The sequence below is a fragment of the Temnothorax nylanderi genome, unplaced genomic scaffold (assembly GCF_030848795.1).
Source record: "Temnothorax nylanderi isolate EJ_2023f unplaced genomic scaffold, tnyl_v1.0 TNYL_tig0031_pilon, whole genome shotgun sequence".
NCBI lineage: Eukaryota > Metazoa > Arthropoda > Insecta > Hymenoptera > Formicidae > Temnothorax > Temnothorax nylanderi.
Window position 1 is genome coordinate 1467072 of NW_027249093.1, and position 20466 is coordinate 1487537.

Genomic DNA, 20466 nt, shown 5'->3' on the forward strand with positions numbered 1-20466 from the left:
TTTCCCATGGCCGCGTAAATCGCCGCGCGCCTGGAAACGTTCGCGACGGTGTGACGACCGGGAGGAAGGACGACGCCGAAGCGCGAACGAACAAGGGGAGAGACCCAGCTGGAAACCCGGCGCGGACGAACGGACGGACGTGCTCCTGGACGCCCCTCGGCTTAGGGTGGCTGAAACGAAATCGGCCCTAATGAAACTTTCTCCGTCTCGCTCGCTCTTTTTTCCACCCTGCCTAGTCGATAGTTAGGTCCGCCGACTCACTTCGCGCGAAATGTATTATGGTTACCCTTTCTTTGTTTTTTTTTCCCTCAGGATCCGTCTTTCCAAGACCTAACTTAGACGCATATATATACTGTAGCACCCACAGCGTGAATTTAGGTAATTCGTCGTAAAATTTTTAGTAGGACAACTTTTCGTTAATTAAATAGTCTCTCGAGCTCGTTTACGAATCTAAAATTCGGGAACGATCGTTATCTCGTCTCAAATAATGCTACAGCTCTGCGATTTTTTTTTCATTTCGGTAATTAAATTTTCGGACTGGAAAATTCAGAGAAAGAAGATTCGATACCGATCTCGCGCTTGTTCCCTGCGAGGGGAATAAAGAGGGGGGAGGGGAAGGGATAAAGAGAACAATCTCGCGATAACGCCGCGCTCCTCGGCGTGTTAAATCTAGCCTTTAATCTGGCGATCTCTCTCTCGCGCGCGCGCGCGACCCGGTAATCTCTCGACGATCGGACATTCGCTCGCCGCAGAGGCGTGCGAAACGCTTAAAATCCTCGATGTGTAACGCCTGTTTTTGCGCCACGGTGCGCGCCTTCCTGATTCGCGAAGCGACTACGAAACCAAGCGCGACTACGGCGCGTTTGTATAAACGAAGACGAAGACGAAGAAGAAGTGAGGTAAGTGAGGCGCCTCTTCGAAGGCCTTCTCGGTAGTGTAGTCAGTCACGACCGAGTCTTCCGCTCGGTTGGCTCGGTTCTAATTGGTCGCCAACACCCCAGAACCCGCGGATCCCCCTTTAATCATGACCGCGATCCGCTATCGATTGAGGTGCCGATCACGCGCCTGTGAGATACAAAAATCTCAATGAGGGAAATTCCACGGCCACAACGAACAACCTTTCTCCGCCAACGCCGTCGATACGTTGCTCGTCGCAGCATTTTGCCTTCCTCACTCCTCTCATCCCGTGACTCTCGTTTATTTTTAACGCTGCTGGGATAAATTCAAGTACGCGAATTTTATTTTAACGTCTAATCACCCAGATACTTTAATATCTTTACGGAAGATTACGCGTAATTAAATTGTTGTCAAACGATGTAAAAACCGATTTCGAGCAGCGTGAAAATTTTGCTGCGAAAACGCGGAGACGCGAGGATTTCGATATTGCGCAGTTACGCTTCGTCCTTTATCTTACGAGGATCCGAGATGTGCGGCAGATGCTGCCGCGTGGGACGTAGGATACCGGATTTTCCGCGCCGCGACGTTATCACGGCGTACGAGCGAGCGAGTCATCGCTTTGATGACACGTGCCTTATCGGGGCCGATAATTTGTATGCCGCGCTTATACGCCGCTACTTCCAAGTTGCGCTACGACGGCGAAGTTACGCAGAGCGCGCACGCGACGGCGTTAGACGCGTAGAATGTAATTTAGCCGGTAACCCATGGCAATGTGCGTGGCACAGGATATGCGCGCACAGCAGCTAAACGAGATTGCACCACCTGTCGCGCGTCCGAGTTGGCTACGTCGAAAAACCGCAATATCTCTCCCTATATTTCTCTATTTTTCTCGTTAATCGACTGATTACCAATCGGCCTCGACGTGATCTGTATTAATCGGACGTCTTACACGAATCTTACGCAACGGCGAGACCGTGAAACATTATCCGCATGAAGAAACCGAAATCTAGAAAGAGTACATTAATTGCTTGTTTTAGTATCCTTGTTGTTCAGAATTGTCTATATTTAAAGAACATTATTTGGTCATTTAACAACAATAACGAGTTACTCGAGAGCATGAATTGTGAGTTCCTAAGTCGATCTTTAAGAGATATTTATTTTGTTGTTTGCACTTCTAACCGGTGATTAATTATTGGCACTTCCAGAGTGATTGACATCTTTAACAAAGTATAACTTATTTTTTTTACAGTGCATAAAGAAACTCGTACTGTTAGATATTGTCGCACGAGGACAACAATGCGGTTAGAAGAATAGGGGTTGTTTGTGAATAGGCGCAATTTCTCTTTTTATGCCTATACGTTTTAAATCCCAAGGGTTTAAGATAAAGTGACACCTATGTGTATAACCGGCACAAATCGTGGAAAAATTCGAGATAAAGCCGGTAGGTACTTAAGAACCGTGAAAACAGTAGAATAATAGAATAAAGTGAAAAATGGATTGTCATTTGCGAACTCATAATTCAAAATTTGGAATTTCCGAATTTGTAAAGCAGGTAATACCTGCTTGCCCGCTAGTTTATCAAGCATGACGGTAACGCGGCACGATTGTATCTCCTACAGGCTACAGGCCTCCTGTAATGGGCTTGTGTCCTCTCGCTCGTACGCCGAATGTCGCACGTGAACAACGTCGAAAAATGTTCGCGTCCTTGCAAAGCAACACGATAATCTATTCTATACCAAGAAAAAAAATAGACACAATTCAAGACTATAACGGACGATTTTTTAAACAAATTCAGCCCTTATACATATATAAAAAAAATACACGCACATATAGTCAGCAATTTAAAGATTTAAAAAAGCGGTAAATATTAATAAAAAGAGACTCAGCTTCGATCATCTTGACCTTGATATATGTTGTTAACCGTCCTAAGTTAACTCTCAAAAGGTTTTAGCCATCGCTCGTTGTTTATTAAAAAGTTATTAATGAATAAAGTTGACAATATAAAATTGTGTTTAACTCTATAATTTGAATTTTACCTAGTATAAATATTACATTATTTGCATATTTGCACATTTAAGTAAATGTATGGGCGGAGGAGGCGCAGAGCCTTTTCCCCGCCCACACGTATCAAAAATGAAAATTACACTCGTCGAACAGTTAACTATTCTTCGTGGAAAACTTCGTGGATCCTAACAGTAAAGTTCATACACAAAACATAGAGAAGTTATGGAGAGAAATGCACGCTAATCTTCCACGTTTCGGTATTCGAAAATACTATCAATATTACTTTGCCAAATTTTTGTTTAAAACACTCTATACTTTTGATAAGCACATTAATGTTTTTTTTTTAATACTAAGTGTATGTGTAGTATAGGTATATAGAAATATCTATATAAACTGAGTTTAATATTCAATTTTTCATTGTCAGTCTACGTACAAACCTTGATTTTTATTTCTTAATAACTTTTTAATAAACAACGAGCGACAGTTAAAATATTTTGAGAGTTACTCAGGTAAACAACATATATCAAGGTCAAGATGATGTGTGGGTTCTCTTTTGTCAAAATTTCCCAAAAAAGCATATTTAACCTTTCATAACGAAACATACATTCGATATTTAATCTAATTAATTAAATTTCAACGAAGAACGATGCGAAACTGCCTACTTCAATTTAGATAGATTATAAGGTTCTAATTTATTTACAACGCAAAAATTATGTGATAATTCGATTTATTTTTTACTCCACGTAGCTCTCTATTCTTTCCAATTATTTAATTCTTTAACTATGTTTCTAGTCTTAATTGCGCTCATCTCAAGACAAATATCCGCTTACAAGATTTATGTATAATACATACACACATATGCATATTCTATAATTTAAGAACGTATTTAAGCTTAATATATGTCCTGCAAAACTGGTGAGAGAGACTGAAACGAACAGACGCGTTACAATCGACAAAAGATAGATTTATAAGCATCATTTTTTTGCTCCTATTCGAATCTTATATGTGTGTGCCATCACGTTTGTGTACTGGTGATTGTTGGCCAGGGCCCTCGCTGGTTAGGCGGGAAGAGCGGAAAGAGCGAGTGCTCGTTCGCGAGAATATCGTGGCGGACGCGCATTAAATCCGAGGCGCGGCAGCCTCATCATGGCTCAGCGATTCGAAGACCGCACCGGACGGTGATCGTAGAAGAAGAAGCCGTAGAGTCCGCGGCGCCGTGCCGCGACTATGCGGCGGACAGCCGCGGGGAGATAACGCGAGAGTGGCTTCATGGCGGCGGTGGCGGCGGCGGCGCGGCGGAGGATCGCGGTATGAAGAGCGAAGAAGTTAATGGCATCGCGGCCGCGTTCGCGCGTGATCGCTTTCGAGATTCCCAGTCCATAGGAGTCACCTTTCCGTCTCCATAAATTCATTTCTCCCATATAAAATTAACTTTAACAATATAATTGATGCAATCGATACTTTCACGATTTTTAGAATCTAATCTCGGTTATTTACTTTGTCGCATTTATTCGGAGATATTGGAAAAGTATAATGAAAGTAAAGGATCGAAATGCATACTCTTTCTCCACGCATTGTCTAAATTGTTTTGGACTTTATCTAAAAAAAACCTAAATATTTTATCTTAATTTTTAGCGTTGTCAGAATCAATTGGCATGATAATCAGGTTTAAGCTCAAATTCTCTGTTCGTGCATTCTTCGCTACGCAAAGGATTATTCCAAAATATTATGTCCGCATCAATAACGCAAATACGAGAACAAAGAATTAGTTTTTAAACTCCGTTTTCTAATGTTGTCAGTGCATACAGGAATAGGTAACATTTTTCTCTTTTCTAAAGTCTTGTGTCCACGATGCTAGAAATTGCTCCAAGACTCTCTTCAGCGCATCCCCTTGAGTACAAGATACATAAATTTACGCGAAACATATTATTAGGCACAAAAGATCCAGCCTTCACTATATTGGTATTTTCACTAAAAACATCCTTTCTACTCATGCATTCATTCTATTGATTAACAAACAAATCATTGAGAGAAAATTGAACGGTGACGATTGCACAAGCCGGCGTTAATTTTGGTCCTGAGATTTCAATAGTCGTTTCTGAAGGATTTTGACAAGCTGACACCGAATCTGTTACCCGAATTACTCTATTACGTCAGGTTTCGGAGATATCTGTACCTAAAAGTGCCAAAAAGACCATTTCGGCTTTTTAAGGTTGAAATAACTATAAAATGATACGTGTTAGGCCCATTTTCTCGATGGATTCGAATTCTGCAGGAAAATATTTATAGAAACCATATGTTACTTTGAAGATTGATAAAAAAGACTTATAATCCGGAGTTTAAAATACGAGACAAATAAGCTGAAGGTATTTGTATTAGCAGATGCGGCTCTTCGGTTTCAGGACGCCAAAATTCTTCGGAAACGACTATTGAAATCTGAATACAAAAAAGTCGAAATTCGTCAGCCTGTGTTATTCGATTGTCGCGGTAGATAAGTCGGTGTTTATTTAGGATTATCCACAAGAAAAATGTAAATAACGTTAAAAATTGTTAAATGATTAGAACTTTTGATATTAGCTACGTAAACGTGTATCCACAAGAAAATAGCGGATTAGATATCAGATTTGTTTCATCGAACGATCGCAACTGCTTCTTTCACCGTATCGCGCACGACATGCGTCATTATCGGGCGAAGTGTAACTACTAAACGACATACTACTTATACGCTATAAAGAGCCTAATTTGAGCGGCTCGTAGCGGCTGCGGGGATAGTTTTAACGGCGTTCGGAGAGAATCACGCCGGATGCAGCCTCTATATATCGTCGCCGAGATGTGTTCGAACTACGTGCTTGTAGTGCGATAGCGAACAAGACGGGAGACGTCGATCGAGCACTTCCTCGTTAAAGCCGCGCCTTTCCTCGCAGTCCAATTTCGCACGCGGCTTTCGATCTTTTCGGTGTCTCGTATTTACGAGTCAATCGACGATTGATCTTTATCTCGAGGCGAGATCGATCCGTGTTCACTTGAATCGCAATAGTGTACAGATAATTTTGATTAAAATTATCCAACTTTGAAATAATATTCTTTTGCATATCCGATTATGTGTTGTAACACCTATATAAATAATTTCTGGACACTGTAGAAAAGATGAAGGAAACGTATTTTTCTGGGCATGGAATTCATCGTTATTTCTCAACGAGAGAGTCGCGACTTCGAAACCCGTTTCAACGAAGCTTTCGCGATCGTTACTTCTTCTTCGTTCCGGCGCTCGCGCGCGATCGCGGGGCACAGCACGAAAGAATCGAACGCCGCGTTCGCGCTCGTCGACCAACCGACGGCTTGGCGCGGTATTGCGCGGTGCGGTACGACGCGGCAGAGGAAACGGCCGAAGAAAGATAGAGATGCCCACAGGGCGCTTCCTCGCTGGACGCCGCGATTCTCTCCTCGTGACCGGAAGCGACGTGGGTCTCGGGCCAGGAACTCGGCGATCTCGGTGATTCTCTCTCTCTCTCTCTCTCTCTCTCTCTCTCTCTCTCTCTCTCTCTCTCTCTCTCTCTCTCTCTCTCTCTCTCTCTCTCTCTCTCTCTCTCTCTCTCTCTCTCTCTCCCCCTCCTCTCTCTCCCCTTTAACGGTATATATCGCGGCGATCGATCGCGGAGATCGATCCTGCGGTATACGTTCCTCCGTCGTGTTCCACAATCGCCGGTTCCTGCACACACACACACACACATACACTGCTTTTCAACGTGCGTGTGTGCCAGTACGAAACACGTCCGCGATGAGCAAAAGGGAAAGAGACGGAAGCGGAGACGGTGAAACGGAGCGAGAGGGAGAGATCGAGGAAGTGAGAGAGACGGAGAGAACCGCCGCGTTCGCGATGGCGCTTTGCACGCACACACCGATAGGGATTTACGAGCGGTTTCGGGCAATCGCGAATAGAGATTAGGCCGGTAATTAACTATGGATCTGGTCTGCAGGCGAGTTCGCGAGGCGAGTAGGTAGAGAGACCGTGGAGTCGGGTCGGCCCTATATACATAAGTGACCCCGGTTCGCGGGAGCCGCGCTGATGAGGGAGAGCGAACGCGGGAGAGAGAGGGAGGAACCGTGCCGAGGGAGAAGAGGAGGAGCGGCGGTACGCGGAGAACGGGGACGAGAGTATCGGGGAACGGCGGCAAGAGAGAGAGCGAGGGAGAGAGATAGAGAGAGAGATGGAACGGCCGCGGTCCTACCGCCCTTTACATGGGACCAACGCTATGTACGCGGCGACCGACCGACCGTCGTGTGATCCGTCCGTATATAACCGCGCGGCAGCGCTCTGCGCCCCCGACACCGCGTATATAGCATACCACGCCACGGCTGCCTGCCGGTACATACACCTACGTTATATACCTCTCGCGAAGCGGGTTGGAAGCGAACGGGACGGGGGGGAGGATATACGTTAGGTATACCGCGCGCCACGTCGCGTCGTCCGAGCCGCGCGCGTATGTGCGCGTTCGCGGACGTGAAAACGTACACTCGCGCGCGTGAGAAGTATATAGATATTTCGCGGTATATATGTACCCACGGATGCTCTCGCGTGTATATAAATATATGTATGTGTTGCGCCACGTATATAGGCGATAGGTATGTACACGTTGGGGATCTACATATGTGCTCGGGAGCGCCCCAAAAGGCAGACGTGCCTGGCATCGACGAGGCCAGAGGCGCACCACCGCCGCTCTCGCCGGCTCGATCTCCGTATCTCGGTAGATCGACGCCTAATGCCGCGGACACCGGTGGAGATGAGAAGAGAAACGGTGGCGCGCCAAGGGGGGGAAAGCGGCGAGGGGGACGACGAGCCGCGGCGGCGGCAGCGGTGAAGCGAGGCGAAACGAGAGAGACGCGGGGGCGGCGCGGCGATGGTGGCGGCGGTGACGGCGAGGGACGTGGGGAAGGCAGGAGGGCTTATATGGGGCCAGCCGCGGGAATATCCTTCGCCGTTCTGCGAATTAATCGCGCGACCCTCCGCCTCGACCCCCGGGTGGGTTCCCCCTCGCCCTCCCTCCCCCCGGCCCGCCCGCCCGCTTCTCGTCTGCCCCGCTCGACCTTTCCATCAACCTTCTCCTATCCTCTTTGTGCCGCGCCTCGAATACCGACGTTCGCGATTCGTCCTTGCTACGTCGGCGTCGTCGTCGTCGTCAACGTCGTCATCGTCGTCGTCGTCGTCGTCGTCGTAGCCAACTTCGTCTTCTTCATCTTAGCTACCGCCGCTACCGTCGTCATCATAGTCGTCGACGTCACGCAAACTCTTCATCTTCGTCGGACTCGTCTTTCGTGAGAAATACGCGAGATACCGCGAGCTCTCCTCCACGGAGCTGATATCAATTTATCTCGCGAACGGCCTTTTACTTTTTCTTTTTCGCCATGCGAGTTTGCGTGAAAAATATACAGGGAGAAACGAACGAGAGAACGACGCACGCACGCACGCACGCACGTACGTACGCACGTGTAGCGGCGTGACCGTTTTAATTTTCTGTCGTCCGCGTTTTGCTACGCGTATTCGCGCCGTTACCGCCGCAACTTTACTACTTAGAAGTTTCAGAATGCGAGTAAGAGAAAGAGAGATGGAGGAATAGAGGGAGAGGGAGGGATTCATCCACTAAGAAATGGGTTCTCGGTGTATATGTTGTTTCGAGTGTAGTAGAAACTCGCCGTACCGCCCGTTCATTCATGAGCTTTCAACTGCGACTCGTTGAAATCGTGGAAACTTCTTCGGAACTTTCATGGCCGGATTATCTGCACGATTGATTCTCTTTACATGAAGCCGTTGTATATGATTGTATGATAGCTAGGGGATATCGAATAGGGTTCTTAAGTAAACTCGCCCTACTCATTGTTATTATCGATAATCAGGTAACGAGATATTGAGTGTTTCAGTCATCTTCAGTAAAAACTAAACGGAAGCGACGAAAGGGAAAAAATGCTCAATGAAATAAACTCATAGTTTTTGATTTAAAAATTGAAACTTTTATGGTCATGATTCATCATAATTATTTTTAACGTTCTAATATAGTATTTATATATAGAAACCAATAAAGAGAATAATATATTAAATTATATTATTCCTTTTAATTCCAATCAGTCTTTCTCAGAGTTTCACTTTTCCCTCAACTATCGAAAAACAAATTATTTATTTCAGACAATCTCATTCTCATAAAAGCTGACTTTGTAGAAGAATCCCGAAAAGATATCGGTGGCGTCAGGGGCTCTCGAAAGGCCAGAAATTTCTTACGTATGTATGCGCGCCGGCTTTCCCGCCTGGCAACAATTTAATCAGCGCGCCAATTTCATCAACCCTTCCGCGATACTGCGGAGCGGTACCTCAGGAACGCGGTACACGCGCGGACGAGGGAACCCGGGGGAGAGACGGCGCGTATGGCGAAGGACTAAAACCGGGGGAACCGCCGCAACAATTTCGTTAATGCCCGGTTCGTCCCGACGCGGCCGCCGATTCTTTATCGGAAACGTCGCACGCGCGCGCGCACGACCTTTCTCGGAAAACGCCAACGGAAAACTTTTCAAACGTCATGTTTATCATCACGTCCCATCACAAATATATGGGCGCGTTGCCTGTGTATCTTGCGTGCGCGTCCGTATATGTGTGTGTGTATGTGTGTGCGTGTGTGTGTGTGTGTGTGTACCCTCTTCGTTCCGCCCCAATACCGACCCGATACACGTATCTCGTGTACGCGGCAGCCTTCCACGGTAGGAACTTCCGAGAGACGCCGATGCGCGCGCCCATTATCATCGTCTCCGTGCCCATTATGATCGACGCCTGCGACGAATCCGGATTTTCGGCGCTAGCTCGCCGATATCGATAAGCTTTTATGCTTCGGGGAAGCTGGAGGAATCGTGAAGGGAGGTTCGAAGCAGAAAATTCCTTTTGTCGTTTCTCGTCGTTATTGTAATCTCAATACAATCATTACTATTATAGATCTCGCAATTGCGCGACTCGAAAACGAATCGTTACATTTTTCTCTCTCTCTCTCATCTGAAGATATAATATTACGACTAATGTGTCCTATACCTATTTAAGATTATCTACAATTATTCAATCCGTAAATGATCCACGTTTATCGAAGAACAATAGATAGATCGTTACTCAGATTAACGAGCTTTAAGAACTAGAGTGCGCGGACACACTATATTGGTTTCGACATATTTACATTCAATATCGAATAGGCTAGCTGCCCACCTCTATCCTCTGTCGCCTTTCTTTCCGCAGCAGCAGCGCTGCTCGATTAAGCTCTCGTGTGTGCGCTCATAAACGTAAGTAGCGCGAAGCTTGCTAATTAGCGTGTGATTAATGACGCAGCTGTAGAGATAAATCGTAGCCTAATACGAACACACTCTTTCTCTTCGTCTTTCTCTTTCTCTTTATTTATATTTATCTCTCTTTCTCTTTCACTTTCTTTCTCTCTCAACGAATCTTTGACTATCTGACAACAATATGAGAGAATCGATGAAGCGCGGGACAGACGTCGGGAACGTTACATGATCGCTCGGAAAATACGAGGAAACGCATCAAGGAGAACAGACTTATAACGTTCGGGAAGTTCGACTCGTGAATTCCGAGCCGTTGGAGCGCGACAGGTCACTATATCGAGAGATCGTTATCAGCTTTAATGATCTCGCAAGCTACCTGATACGCGTCCGTAGACCATGTTTTTCTTTTCTACCGCGTCGCTTTTTTTCTCCTTGGCAATTTCTTTTTCGAATATGATGGAACAGCGTATATCTTCGTTTTTAACCATTACGGGTTAACATTTTTTACCGTCAGGTAATAAACGAAAATAATCACTTTTTGAGAATTTGCCTATATCATAGTTAATAGTATCTTTGACAGTAAATCCTATTCAAAAAAAGATGTGCAGGAGTGAGCCGATTCTATTCAAAAAAAGGGTTTGCGGAATGTGATGAATAGGCGAAGGAAAACTGGTTTCTTTTTAGAAAGAAGAGTCGCCTAAGAGACTGGCCACTGACCGACTGTTTGCTGATTGGCAAACTATAGCAGAATCAATCCAAAATATAAAAAGCGTCAAAACGGACCCAGCCTATATTTGTTATAATTTGTCATACAAAACATGTCGTCATGTATCTCTAACTAATATATAAACTCTATATAGAGTGGATTGTTTTTAAACGTAGCCGTCATTATTTGCCAAATTGGCTAGACTCTTATTTGAGGGTCTCTAGATTCTTTTTAGTTACGAAACTTCAGTGTTTTCGGAGTCACAACGCAGTTTAATGAATATTATTCGACAAATTTCACTCAATTCTAACTACCGAGAGAGAATTATTTCAAGTTTGTTTAGAATCTCAAATCTAAGTTATTGTTCCATATAAACCTATATTATTTAATATGTTCAATTATACTATAATATACAGGGTGAACAAAATAAAGCGTTACGAATTTTTATTTCCAAAATTATTGTTTATAGAGAAAAAAGTTTCATACAAAAGTTGTAGGGTTTCGAGTAAAGCATCACATAGTAATATTGGTATGACCTTGAAGAGTGTCGTCAAGGTCACGTAAAGATTACCTTAAACTTTTTAAATTAAAATTCCTATTTTTTATTGTATATTCTTGTAGCTTGTGTCAAGCCGTTTTCAAAACACTATAATAAATTTTTTTTTCGTTAAGAATTTTCTGAGATAATTTCAATTTTGTCATATTTTTAATATAAAATACGAAATATCTCAAGAAATTCTTAACAAAAGAAAATTTTATTATAGTGTTTTGAAAAGCTTTCGAGATAAGCTACACGAATATACAATAAAAAGTGGATTTCCATTTAAAAATTTTAAAGTGATTTTTATGGGACCTTGACATCACTCTTCAAGGTCATACTAACTTTATTATGTAATGCGTTACTTGAAACCCTACAACTTTTGTAAGAAACATTTTTCTCTACAAACAATATTTTTTTAGATGAAAATTTGTAACGCTTTATTTTGCTCACCATGTATATATATATACATATATATATATTTAAATAATTATTGAAATATTAAATACGTCAACAAAATTTTAATAATTAGCAGTTTAGTTAAATTTTATGGAAAGAATAATTAAAAATAAATTAAAAACTGCTAACAAGTTACGTTTCTAGCATTAAATTTTGCGGTATCTTCAATACAGTTATATCTAGTGGATAAAACACAATATATTTTTCCAAATGTAGAAAGTCACGATGCGAAGAACATAGATCGGTGAAATATATACAATGTGCCAACTGATAGTTATTAATTGCATTTTTTACTTATTCGTAATTCTTTCATAATTTCAACAATAAAAGCATGTATTTTTGACTTAAAAAATATTTGTTTTCCTTTCGTTTACGTAAAATGTGAATTTAATATGAATTTTTTCGGTTATTACTGACACATATATTTCGTCTACTCAGAGTTTAAACTTTTCAAGAAAAAAATGTATGTATTTTGACGGGGAATTATAAATATAAATATGTAATCGTGTCTGGTAGACGCGGTCAGTATTCAAGAAAGTTTTTTGAACTAGAGTCAATAAAGGCTTTTCCACTTTCTATTTTCAAATTGGATGTTGCAGGGTCATCAGATTCCATTCAAAAAAGATTACTGTGGAATTTCTTAAGAATTTCGCAAAACTGGTTTCTTTTCAGAGAGCCTCACGTAAGAATCTGTGAAAAAAGTCGTGTTTTGCCGTTTTTATTTCTAAAATTTCCTAAAATTTGTAAAATTACGGTGGCAAATCCCTGAATAAAATTGATACGCAAATGTGCGTGTGTGTATGCGTGTCATTACAAAATGCTGTCTCTCATTTTTATATTTTCAAGAATAGATTGCAGTGATCTGTACTTTTTTCTTCTGTTGACTTTTTTAAATTAATGCAAAAAGGAATCGATATACGTAATAGGGTTACTTTGACGTATAACGCGTTACTGTTACGTAAAGGCGCACATGGGAGGTAAACAATCTATAATAAGACACGTTTAACATTAAAAAACATGAATGGGATAGCACCTTCTCCAAATAGCGAACAGTGAACAGCCTAGGGAACCGAGTAGACGAAAAGTAATCTGAAACGTCTGAATAAAGATATTTCTTAGAGAGCTTTATATCTTTGTTTAAAGATGATCCAATGTACTTAAATTCTAAAGAAAATCATATAGAAGATACATATCTCACCATAGTTGTTGCTATAAAAATCTTTTCTGTGATTCCGTTTCCTCTCAAAGATTTCGGAATAAATTACCCTTATTAAAATAAATCACAATTAACCCATCATTGGAATAACGGCTCCAATTATAATTAATCTCGCGCAGCATGCATTCACGAACGTCAATATGGTTTATCGTATGACATCAGCGCTACTTCCTGCTGCTTATATTTAGACAGAATAATAAAAAAAAATAAACGAGACTACATCTCGTCGCGGTGACGCAAGAATATCCGTATCGGCGTGCGCGAATTCCCGGAACGCGCACGGTGCGCTTAAAAGTTATCCGCCCCCATGAAAAATGTATCCTTGAGGAAAGCCGCGGCAGAAGGGAAAGGAAAAAGGAAAAGAGGGGAGGGGATAGTCTCATTCGGGGACGAACGGTCGTTTTTCTCTCACTTTCTGTACATTTTTTTTCTTTCTTTCTCTAGGATTCCTTCGTAGCCAAAAACCACACCCAGGATTGCCGCCTTCGTCGTAACCGAGCGCGGTCGCGTCCGTTCTACCGACTCCTGAAAAATTTCGCAGCCTTCCCCCCTCCCCCCCGCATACCGCCACCTTGCCTTCCGGCACCCTCTTGGTCCCGTCGCTCCCTCTCATTCGCCGCCCTCTCGACGGTTCTCTCCCTCGATAACCCGGGTTAAAGCCATTTCCCAGCTAGTGCTTCGCCCGGCAACGCGCCGTGGTCTCTCCTCGTATTCTCCTATGTATTCCAGCAAAGAGCGATTCTCTCTAGCGAAGCCGCTTCGGCGCAGGCAAGCAGAGCAGCGAAGGCAAGCCGGTGGGGCAGATAGGCGAATACAGGCAAGCGCGAGCAGGCAGGCGGACCATGCCGGCAGGCAAGGCACGCAGGCAGGCAGGCAGGCAGGCAGAGGCAGGTAGACGGCAGACAGGCAACGCGGGACTTTTGGGACGCGTTGTACATGGGTCGCGTCGCATCGTAGGTTCGCGATGGGTTGGATACATAAGGGGGAGGACGCAGGGGAGAGGACGTGGCGCGGCGCGGCGCGGCGCGGCGTGGCGCAGAACGGCGTGGTGCGGCAGGCAAGGGGGGGACGAGGACGAGGACGAGGGCGCGAGCGCGAGAGCGCGAGAGCGAAGGGGGACACAGGGGGGGACCCTCTTTATGTAGCACATAGACGTTGCCTGGCGTTCGTTCGTTGCCGCTCGCTCGGCGTGTGACGCTCAAATTACCTCCGTCCTCCCTGGTACGTCTCTCCCCCCGTCGCTTTCCCCCCTCACGTCGGTTCCTCGCGTCCTTTTCCACCCCACGTACCCCCTCGGGCCGCAGTCGCCCACTGGCGCTGCTCGTTCCCCCCCGTTTCCCCACTTCCCCGTCGCCGCGCTCTCCTTCGCCATGCTCACGCGCCAGCTCTCCCTCGCGCCACCGCCGCGTTCTACCTTCTCCCTCGCCACCCGCTGCTCCCCCTGCTTCCCCCTTCCCTTTCTCCCCTCATCTTCCCTCTTGCCGCGACTATCCGCGTCGACGTTCGCCCCTCCGCCGTCCCCCCCGGCGTCCCTTTCCACGCTGCTACTCGCTCTCTGGCCACCGTGCCGCGTCGTGTGCTGCGCCGCGCGACCCATGGCCACCGCTCTCTGCCACCCTATCTACGACACACGTGTGTATGTAGGGAACGGGAATAGCGTGTGTGTATGTATGTGTGGGGCTATGTGTGTAACAGAAGGAAGAGGAAAAGAGAAGGAGAGAAAGACAGAGAGAGAGAGAGAGAGAAGTAATAATGCTAGGTACTCACTTTTCTGAGGGTAACTATCACGAGTTACTCTTGAGAGCGTCTGACATATCTATCCGTTTGAGAGAGTCGAGCCTATTGCGTCCGTAAAGGAGATAACTAGCGGGGTGAATCACGGAAGACGATGTACAAATCATCGTACGGTGAATCGTATCGCGAGCATCCCCGATTATGAACTATGAGAATATTTGACCGTGCGATAATGGTAGCGATAATAAGATGCGACGCAGGCACACGTGCTGTGCATGCCTTTGACAATCTCGTGAGTTCCATCTCTAGGGCATGTTAAGTAGTTAAGTGATTCGTACATTATAATTGCTTCGCGCGCTTCGGCATCTGGCCATCTATAGTGATGGATTATTCCTTTAAAGATTTACACATTTTCTATTCTTTTAAAATATTCGTGGAAAAAAAACGTCGTGACTCTATTCAAAAACCTCTATCTATATTCTCTAGACTAGACCTGTTCAAATTTTAGTTTGCGAGCAAGCTACTTTCACTTCTTCATTGTTTCGTTTAGAGCGAATAAAGATAGATATGATAAAAGAGATATATATAAAAGAAACTAAAGTTTCACCCAAGTCAATCACATCGCGCATAAATCAACGCATCCTGTGTAAAGCTAAGGGCGGAGCTATAGATACATCTATTCTTTTCCTTCTATACCTCTTTCTACAAGACAATGGAAGCATGTTGCTCGCGAGTTAAAATTTGAACAGGCCTGCTTAAGACGAATACGTTTTGTTATCTCACAAATATACAGCTTTGCGGACAACACCGAATCCGCATATCCGATACATTCGATCGTTTTCTTTCGTTCTTTGACGGAAAAATAATATAGTTGAGCTACAATATTATCTGTATAAGCGAAGAGATACGTTTCTTAAATATTATAGAGAAATTTAAAAACCCGCCAGTGCGCAGAGCAGCATTAACGCACCAAATTGTGCAAAATTCGTTAAATGCGAAACGCTAAATACGATTTGTCTCGTATAAATACACGAGGATTTAACTTGCCGAGAGATTTTGAGGGAATTTAAACTCATAAAAAAGGGGATGTAAATTTCCTTCTTATATACCGTTTATTCACTGGCACACTTCTGGAGTCCCGCAAGCCTCCCCTAAATTCGACTATGCATACATCTCGCATTCAACATAAATACAGACTGAGAATCAGATAAAGTGTTGAAGTATTGGGGAAAACAACACGATACACATTGCATTTCTTCTCACTCCATTTCAAGAAATAACAAAATCTGTAAAATTATTTTTTACATTTTTTTTTCAATTTTTTGACTTGCTCCCAAATATGTTTTAAAAACTTTACTTATTTATTTATCTTTATTTATCATGTAACATATTTGATATTAGAATTCTACTATGAAATTATTGTACTTTTTTGTGATTTGATAAAAAAAGTTTAGAACCTTTCGAGATAATTATACGCGAAAATTTTATTCTTTTTATTATGGTTAGATTTTATTGCTTTGATTATATACAGGGTGTCCCATTTTATTTTTGACAGCTAAATATCTAGAAATCACAGACAAATAGAGACAAATAATAGTGAAATTAGAGAAGAATCATATTATGTAAAAAAATCACATAAATCACTATTATTATCCCCCTCCAGACTGTTATAATGTTTTGAAAATGTCTCAACAAGGACTACAAGAAGAGGCATGACAGGAGGAAAAATAGGGGGTTTTATTTGAAAAATTTGAGGTGACCTTGATCTGACCTTGAAAAGATCACTCAAGATTAAGTCCATATTTTCATCATGTGACTTTCTCCAAACCATGCAACTTTAGTTTGACAAACATTTTTGTCTATGACGAGTTAAAGAAGAGATATTAAAATGCATTATTAAAATTAATTGTACATACACCCTGTATACGTTCTGAAACACTCATGGGATATATATATGTATATGTGTTTCTGGACCCAGTAAAGAGAAAAACGTGTAAATAAAAATTTAAAAAACAAAAAAAGAATAAAATTTTTGCGTACCTATCTCTCTCTTGCGAAAATTTAATTTTTCCGATATTATATCGCTTTTTTGTCGAACAGTCCATTTAACAGGTGCACTTTGATGATATTTTCTTAAGATATAAATCTTCTATTATAAGCTCTTAAGTCCTTGGCTGTTAGACGAAAAAAATGCTTGTGGGCCAAAAATACTTTTGACAAAAGAGTTAATAAAATTATAAAAAAGGTGCTTTTTTGGGATTTTTCAAGTCACTGAATCTAAATCTGTAGTAAAAAATTCAAAATTATAAATCGTGGAAGAGTTTAGAAAAATTATTATAAATTAATTTTTATGCAAATCAAGCGATATTCTAAATTTTTTGGCCGTCATATTAAATCCGTCATTTGAAATTAACAAGTTTCAATTTTAAAAACGAAATCAGCGGTTTCAAAAAACTTTTAAATATAAATTTTTATGCAGATCGAACAATTTTTCGCATTTTTAGTCCGCCCTAATTGCGCCGTTAAAAGTATCTTTTCTTGAATATGTGAATTTTTTGTTACGAATAGTTCAGGGGACTTATTAAGTATATTTTTACGAGGTAAAGATGCGAAGGGAGAAAATTCACGAGAATATCTACGATTTTATTGGTCGAAATCTAGTAAATTTGTTCACTTTTTACCTCGTGAAAAGATACGTAATAAACCTCTTGGCCAGTTTTTCTTTTGCGGATTTTTCCGTTATTGACAGTCAAGGACCCGACAATAGGACCCCAGTTTTAGAAAGTTTGGTTAGATTAACGAGAAATTGTGACCAACATTTTCTTTGTCGCTGATAAATGATCTGTCGGCCAACTTTTAAATGATAACGGTCACGGAACACGTGGTCCGTCTTAATGCATAAATTTTTACAATAAAAGAAACTGCAAATCAGTTTAGTAACAATACTATAGTCAGACAGAGAAAGAAACAGGAATCGTATCGAATTGTCATGAATTAGATGCTTTGGGATACATTCCCTAAAGCATTGTACAACACTGCCGTTAATTTAGTAGTCTGCACAGATACAACAATTAAAACACGAGGCGCAGAAAATAATAAAATTATAATCGCGCGTATATATGTATGTGAGTACACGTGCTGTGAATGCACTTGTGCAAATCTCTCTTGTAAACTTAAGATAAAATAAATTAGTAGACTGTTGAACTTACTTAATAATTGATCAGGAATCGTTATGAAATAAAATCATAAGATTTACGGTTGAAAGAGTCAAGAAAAGTATCCCTACGGATGGCATTCGAGAATAGACGTAGACGAAGGACAAAAGAAAGAATCAATACGAAGGTAAACAGGAAAAGTAACCGCACGGTCCCTTAGAGTTTACTTGACGTTTGCGACGGATAAATTGTATAGCTAAATTAGTCACGGGTCGCAGTTCTAATTGCATATAAGAATCGAAGAGTCACTATTCTAAGAATTTTCATAGCCGACCATAAGCTGCGCAGCTCACACAATAAGCGCAGCATATTTTCACCTTCCTAAGCAGATATACCTATTTTTTCACCGTCTTGTACCTCGAGGCGCAGATAGATTTTTGCAAATATAAGGGAGGAGAGGTACAAAAATTCTTGGAATAGAGATTTTTTCTTCACTCCCCTTTCTTTTTCATTCCATGTTTTTTTTATCTCTTTTCTTTCTCTTTTTCCTTATCTCCACTCACTTTTATGGTCCTCGCTTTCCCTTATTTCCGAAAACCTTTGGATCCTTTACATTCCCTTTCTAATCCTAGAATAAAAGAATACTTAACGCTGCGAGTATGCTTTATGGTGACCTGTCACGCCAAGGGATCGATGGTCAATCCGACAATTCGACTCGGCCGCGACCGTGTCTGGATTAGGACTTCTTTCCTGTCGGCGGAAAATACCTGTACGTGGTAATTTTTGAGTACTCAAGGCTGAATTTTTATCAAATAATAATTTACCAAATAATAATAACATTAAGCGAACGCATAGATATAAATCGTAAAATTATCACGCGCGCTATTCGTTATTTCATTTCTTTTTGCCCAACACAACACCAAAATGTGACCATTAATTAGCCTGCAGCTTTTAATTAGATTCAATTAGATGTAGAGAGAGATAGAGAGTTAGAGAGAGAGAGAGAGAGAGAGAAAGTACACTATGACTGCCAATGATGCGTTTAGACCAAGATAGATGGATTTGGGTCACGTGTATGGTCCGTTGCGAACGGGACGTCTTCAGCACGACAATGCTTAGCAGTTGTAACAGATTCGCGAATATGGTATTGTTTATCTCATTAGGAATACGTTGACTGCGCGAAGAAGCGCCATTATCAGCGCGGGGGATAACAAACGTGTACAGAGTAACCTATATATATGTATCGCCCCAACATTGTTTCTCCCTCTAACGTTTCGCCCTGCGAGTTCAGTCCTGCGCACTTTAGCCGTCTAATCTGTCGGTTTTCTAAGTTAAGGGAATGAGTAACTCTCGAAGGTGACGCAAGGACGACTAATTCCCGGACGCCAATAATTATTATTGGCGGAAAAAAAATATTTTTGTTTATTATTATCGCACAACATTTAATGTAATAATTTTGCATCACGAATACAGAATATTAATTGTCGAGTATCAAAATTGACGTGCCAAGTCATAATTTCGAGTATTGCGATTCTCCGTATTAATTTGTCTTTCTCGATGTGTACATACGACGAGAATCTGTTTTCTACGAATTCTAACGACTACACAGAGTAGCGCCAATTAGAATTGAATATCTACGCCGTACATTATCGTCCGACTTCGACGTGAAACTCTGCGTGGTCTTCTCAAAATGCGACGTTGGAGGGATAGTATCCACGTTCGGGAAAATCCTCTCGTGCACGCCCACAGTTCCGCACGACCGCAATAAATTCTACTGTCGCCTCGTGCTGATTTCGAACCGTGCGTTCTGTTTCTGCCTGAGAGCGAAAATCGAAAAAGCGAATCATGCTCTTCCTCTATCTCTTTCTTTCCTGTCGAAACGTGAAAATCGAGAAAGAAGTTCCTCTTCCTCTCTCTCTCTCTCTATCTTTCTCTCTTTCCTTTGGTACCTGAAAATGAAAAGGGACTTATGCTCCCATCCTTTTCTTCCTTACTCTTTCCTGTTCACTCCACGAGTGCGAATTTGTGGAAATCGTTCTCACAGCCGAGAGAAGAAACAGGACAGAAAGAGAGAGCGTGTGTGTGTGTGTGTGTGCTGAGAGAGTAGAAAGAGAAAGAGTTAGTGAGTGAGCAAAAAAAAAAGGAAAGGACGGAAACAGGAAAAGGCGGCGCAAAGCGACGAGGGCGCGAGAGAACCTGAAAAATACGCGAGGGAAGGCGACGCTGCGTCCGCTGACGAGAGAGACCTGATGCCAGATTTTTCCAGCAAGGCCACGGTAGAATGGATGTGGGTATAATGGAGGCGAGCACTGTGCCTTCGGTGCGTGATAAAAACTGCCGATAGCGAGGACGAGAGGAGAGGAAGGCGGATGGTCGGGCGGAGGAAAAAAAGAAGGAAGAAAGAGAGAAAGAGAGAGAGAAGATTGGACGGACGAAACGACGAGTTCCCTGT

General features: G+C 42.6%; 1 long non-coding RNA gene across 1 annotated transcript in view; it reads left to right on the forward strand.

The window, feature by feature from the left end:
* The first annotated feature begins 776 nt into the window (after positions 1-776).
* The window catches only part of LOC139770693 (uncharacterized), a 48784-nt gene continuing 29094 nt past the window's right edge, over positions 777-20466 (forward strand). Inside the window, exon 1 of the long non-coding RNA XR_011717803.1 lies at positions 777-899. This is a non-coding gene — a long non-coding RNA (uncharacterized lncRNA). The remainder of the gene's footprint in view (positions 900-20466) is intronic.